This window comes from Octopus bimaculoides, chromosome 26, assembly GCF_001194135.2.
Source record: "Octopus bimaculoides isolate UCB-OBI-ISO-001 chromosome 26, ASM119413v2, whole genome shotgun sequence".
In the NCBI taxonomy this organism is placed as follows: domain Eukaryota; kingdom Metazoa; phylum Mollusca; class Cephalopoda; order Octopoda; family Octopodidae; genus Octopus; species Octopus bimaculoides.
The window spans coordinates 6262369-6268490 of record NC_069006.1 but is presented as its reverse complement, the minus strand read 5'-3'; the positions used below and the strand labels follow the sequence as shown (position 1 = coordinate 6268490).

The 6122-nt window shown below is 36.6% G+C and overlaps 1 long non-coding RNA gene across 2 annotated transcripts in view; it reads left to right on the top strand.

Moving 5' to 3' along the window:
• LOC106879705 (uncharacterized) overlaps window positions 1-1129 on the top strand; it is a 667251-nt gene extending 666122 nt beyond the window's left edge. For both annotated transcript variants that reach the window (XR_001410656.2, XR_008266879.1), the window contains one exon: window positions 1002-1129. This is a non-coding gene — a long non-coding RNA (uncharacterized LOC106879705). The remainder of the gene's footprint in view (window positions 1-1001) is intronic.
• The last annotated feature ends 4993 nt before the right edge of the window (window positions 1130-6122 follow it).

Here is a 6122-nt window from a genome sequence, read left to right as displayed (position 1 = left end):
TACACACATACAGTAGTGGATTGGGTTTTAAAATATTGGTTGCCAGGAGACTAAGGGGGCCCACCCACAACTACAGTACTTTAATTTCATTTTTCTTGTTAAAAGTATTCTTTTCAACTGTCTACAAACACAGCCAGGCTGAAATAATTAATCCATTCTTCCAGGAGTGAATAAAACATTCTCAAACTTGAGGGGATGGGCCCCATAGATACTAACATGGGCCCCTATATATGGATTCTAATGGTGCAGGGGCCCGCTTGCCACCAAGCAACCTGGCAACCTGGTCAGTCTGCCCCACATGATGGGTACTGACACAATTATTTATTTTATTGTATACTTTATTCTCCTTATTCTTTGTATTTTCCTTATTTTTCTTAATCACTTCCTGTTTGTATCTATAGCTGCACAACCAAACCTGTTCCTAGCCATTTCTTCTCAATGTATTTCAACTGTGGCCACTAACAACATGCTCTAGTGAATCCAAATGAACGAAACATCGTTTATGTAATGAGGTACATTATTACATCACTTGACGAGATGCTTCTTCAACCATGGGATGCACCGAAATTAATTGCATAGTTCATCCACTCATGAGGGATTTCTCCCCTACCACTGCTTGACAACTGGTGTTGACATGTTTACATCCTCATAACTTAGTGATTCAGCAAAAGAGATCAATAGAATAAGTACTAAGCTTTAAAAAAATAAGTACTAGGCTTAAAAAAAATAAGTACTAGGACTGATTCATTAGACTAAAATCCAAAGTGGTGCCCCAGCATGGGCACAGTCTAATGATTGAAACAAGTAAAAGGATAAAAGATACATTCCCAATGTCCAGGCTGAGTAAAAATTGCTTTGTATTTCGTGACATGTTCTCAGCTGATTCCGCCAATCTTTTACAATATTGTCAGAAGTTCCATATATATGTGTGTTTGTTTGTTTGTTTGTTTGTGTGTGAGAGAGAGCTTAGTCCTGACTTTTGTTTACTTGTCTCTTTACAGGAAATTGCTTCCATTTTGATTGCTTTTGATAAACACAAAGAATGGCAACTAAGAGAGCTACGAGTCAGGTAAGCAACAGTTATTATTATTATTATTCATCATACATGCACACACACGTATGCATAATATATATATACACACACACATATATATATACATATGTGTGTGTATGTATATATATATATATATATATATATATATATATATATCTACATATATGTATATGTACATATATGTATGTATATACACACATATATATATATATATATATATATATATATATATATTATAATACAATTATAGTTGATATGCATTATATGCACATGTGTGTATATATCTCCAATTACTTGAAGGAGTTGGTGCTAGTTTATGATGTCTTCAATGGAATTTGCTGTTTGTTTCTGTTGGGGTTTGAACTTTTGGGGCTCACATTTAATAAGTCTGTGATGAAATGGAAACAAATATTGATAAGAACTGATGCAGAAATAATGGTTTGAATGTTATTCCCCAACTAATTATAATAAATATTTGTACAAGTAATAAATAAATATTCATACATATCTATTTGTACAAATACAACACTTAGAGGCAAAAAACACAGCCCAAACTGCACTGATCAAAGCACGATATAGACAGAATCATAAGTTGGTAAATAGTCAGGTTGTAGGTTTGATTTTGACCTTGGGCCTTCCTTAACAGGGTCCACTTTATTATAAACTTAGACCAGGAGGCCTGCGATCAGAGAACATCCCATGTAATATGGTTTCCACGTTCCTTCTTCGTCAGTCTTAAAGATCCTATGTAAAATAAATAATAACTTAGAAATCTCATCTCTGAATTAATTAAATACATATTCATTGTTTGTTTGTTTGCTGATTGTTTTTCATCTGTGAAAGTTTTATGGTATTTTTTGTTGTTGTTTTAATAGTATTTTTTTAAATTTAATCATGACTAGATGTTTGATACAAATTTTTTGAATATAAATTTGTAGAGTAACTCCAATATGTTTGATGATGGCAATATAGTTTTATAGTTTTCTAACTTTTACATCCCAATACAAAACTAGGGCAAAACATGGGCTGAAACTATTGTTCAAATTAATATATTAATTGCAGAGAGTAGCTTTTATAGATATGAGAGAAAATTCATGTTGAAGACATGGACTTCTCCACTTGCTAACTAATGAAAGGAAATTGCACATAAACTGACCCTTTTTGGACACAACTGGAACCATTCAAAGGGAGATCTCACCTAGAAGGAGATTTTGCTTCAAAGAATTTTGTTTTAGAGATTTTTTTCATAAATTTGCAGATCAAGAGTGTTCTTACCTCCATCAGTAAAGAGGTTATGTGCCTCTGGCCAACAGGTCTGGTGAGTTGCCTATATTGTTAAGAGCAATCATAGATGTGAAAGGAATGGTTACATTTTGACTGGCCATAAACAAAAACTACATAGAATATGTATATATATAAACCGGTGCCCCAGCATGGCCACAGTCCAATGACTGAAACAAGTAAAAGTAAAGTAAAAGGAAATATAACTTTATATCACTTTATTTTATTCATACCTTCAGATTTAAAAGATTATGTTGTTGTTGGCCAGATATGAACCCTAAGCATAAAATCACCAAAATTCTCATCCATAGCTGGTCTTCCCTTTAACTCTTCTTAAAAAAAAATATTCTATTATTGTTGTATTGTTGTTTTTGTTATTCAGCCCCAGGTCAACTCTGATAGTGCAGACCTATTGATGAAAAGTATTTCTGTCTTTTTGTTCAGGCTTAGTTTACCACAGACTACATTATCGAGTGTGTCTTGCTTTTATGATGGTAGGATATAGTATAAGGGAGATTTGGCTGCAAGTTGAGTGACCAAGTAAAGGTTGAATCGTCGTCACTGAACCATAATTTCTTGTTCAGCCTACCATGTTGTGTATGTTGGGTTAGGATATATTCTGGCTTTAATTACGAGAGCCATTTCAGGCAAGACTAATCTCAGAGATTAAACAGTGGATTATATGTTATGAAGCCTATTATGAAGCCGTGTCTTCTTCTTCACAAGCGTGACATTCATTCCATTGTTTCAAGTTTTTGTATTGTAGTTGTCAATGTATTTGCCACCTCTAATTTCCATGGAGTTTATATTGTTTCACTGGGGATTAGGTCCAAGAACATATGCTTTGAGTGCTTTGAATGGTAAGGATTTTCTTGGCCTAATGGCATCCTGAATGTGTCTAGTTGATCCCTTTCTCCACCTCCAGATGTTGACAAAATGAAGCAGTTAAGCTCCCTACTGTTCCAACAGGTACATAGACCTGATGCTAGAAAACATTTGTTCTTGTCTTAAGAGTTTGGGTTCTTGTTATTATCGAGGGATTCAGCCTAATCCTGCTGGAGCAGGTCTGTGGGAGAGAGGTGGTTCCAAAACCACCAAAAGGTTTTTAGTGCAAGGGATATTACAAACCTCTGCCAAAGTGCATGCTGAAAGTAAACAATCAAATCATCCTTCAACTGCCATGGAACTTTGATCACAGAAGATGCAAAATGTGTGAAGATCAAAAGATGAATAGTGCTGGCAAAATCTGCATTCCCCAAATCATATAACATCTTTAGAAATCATACTCTGAGCATCGAGACCAAAATATCTATATTGGATGGCTATGTCTACCCTGTGTTAATGTATGGAAGTGGGGCATGGACTATAACATCAGAAATGAGAAGGTGCTTGGAGAGCTTTGAAATGTGGTTCTTAAGGGGAATACTGAGGATAGCATGGACAAAGTGTCTAATGAAGAAGTGATGATCCACACTGTGGTAAATAGGGAACTGCTTTGTGAGATAAGGGCCAAGCAACTGAGATCCCTTTGTCATGTGATGAGGAATGAAGGCCTGGAGAATTTAGCAATAACCAGAAAAATTGAAGGGAAAAGAAGCAGAGGAAGGAGAAGGATGATATGGATGTCAAACTTGAGGAATTGGTTGGAAGGAAGAAACATTAAACACATCAGGAAGTGGAGTTGCTAGAGAAAAACGAAGAACAGAGAATTGTAGTTGGACATGATAGCATATGTCCTACATTCTGGACATGGCATCTAAAGAAGAACTTCATATTTATGATTAAAGGTTCTTGGTGGTGGATTCACTAGGAACAGACAAGTAGGGTTTAGTGTATGATTCAAAGTTCTGGTGGTGGGTTTTAGGTAAAACAGACAAGTAGGGCTTGGTGATTTGGTGTATGATTGAAAGTTTTGATTTTGAAAGATTCACTGAAGATATTTGGCCCTCAGCTCAGAATTTAAACAGTCTGGCTGTGCCCATACTAATGCCTTTTTCTGTTTTGGTTGTCTTAGAATATGTGGAAAGGGGATTTTAAAAATAATGTGATATTATTTAGAGGTGTTGACGGTGAGTCTAAATGCTTGTGAAGGGATGTTATGTCCATAGTTGAACAAGTTCCAGGATATTGCTAATCAAGTCGTCTTTAGCTCGAAAATATTCCAGCCATGACCACCGCATGTGTTTTCAGTCTCTTTTCTTTAAACTTGTGTGGTGTAATTAGAAGTAGACTTTGCTGCTATTTCTATCAGGTTAAATAACTGTAGCAAGGATCCTTCACTGACTTGAGTTACAAAAGTTGTGAGATTTCAGACAAACTTGAATTAAATTTTGCTCCTTTGAATGAACAAGGGGCCCTCTATACACCCAACTGAACTGCTAATAATAATAGCCAAATTGCCATCAAATCATAGTTTCCTGTCTTATAAAAGAAGGGCACATTAGGTAATGTGATACATGGTACACTATGCCTAGGAAAAGACAGCATTGTCACAGCTGAGATACTTTTGATCGTAGGTCAGCCCTGTCAGTGTTAACAGAAGGGGTTAAACAACAACAGCCTTACTCCCAGTGGTTTTGTGCAACTGTAACAGTTTTTAGTTTTCTAAGACATTAATTTTGTTGATGGCCACAAAAAGTCAGTTGCATTGTTCAAAAGTCATTGGTTCATCTGACATTTTGACTGAATATTTCACATTATATAAATCACATTGATAATAATAATTATGCCGGCCGGCTACGCTTGGCATTATCCCCAATTTATTTTGAAATCTTCTGACTCGCACATCACACGACTGGAAATGTCTTTCTTGATTTTCCTAATGTTTGAGAGTTAATTGTGATGTCAGTGTTGTGTAACTAGCCATCAGAATGAAATATTAACGAACATTCAGAAGGCAGCAGAGATTTGGCTCGTGGAGGAGAAAGGGGAGGGTTGCAAGAGGTGGTGGTGGTGGTGGTGGTGGGAGGTGATAGTTGATTGCTTTTCATGCTATTTGTCATATGTTATGCTTGGCTGACTATCATAACATCGCTGTGTCTGTGTGTCGTTTCAAAAAGTTTCGTTGGTTCTTTTCCAACTTGAGAGAAATATTGTTATTGAAAACCAGAGAGAGTTTTAATAGAAATTCAAAAAGGTGCTTTTGTATGTGTGTGACCTGTGTGTGTGTGTGTGTTTGTGTGTGTGGAAGATGGGTGGCTTAGTGGTTAGGGGTGTTTGGCTCATGATCATAAGGTTGTGAGTTTGATTCCTGGTGGCTTGTTGTGTCCTTGAGCAAGGCACTTTACCTCATGTTGCTCCAGTCCACTCAGCTGGCAAAAATGAGTTGTACCTGTAGGTCAAAGGGGCTAGTCTTGTCATATTCTCTGTCATGCTGAATCTCCCTGAGAACTATGTTAAAGGTATGTATATCTGTGGAGTGCTCAACCACTTGCATGTTAATTTCATTGATTAGGCTGTTCCGTTGATTGGATCAACTGGAACCCTCGTCATTATAGCCACTGGAGTGCCAGTTTTGTGTGTGTAGAAGTCAAACAACCAATACTCAGTGCTTTGTGTGACATTTATATTTGTAGTTGAGCAGTTGATGACTCAGACTCAGCTGGTGCTCATTTGGAGACTCGTTGGAAAGGAAAGACGTATCTGATTAATCAAATGACTCATGAGAGACATTTGATCAATTAAACATGATTCTGTGTCTAGGAAACTCCAAGTGATGGCAGCCCGAATCACCCCACCCTCACCCCATAAAAGTGTATGAGTAAGAGTAAAGATGCCACTCAATATC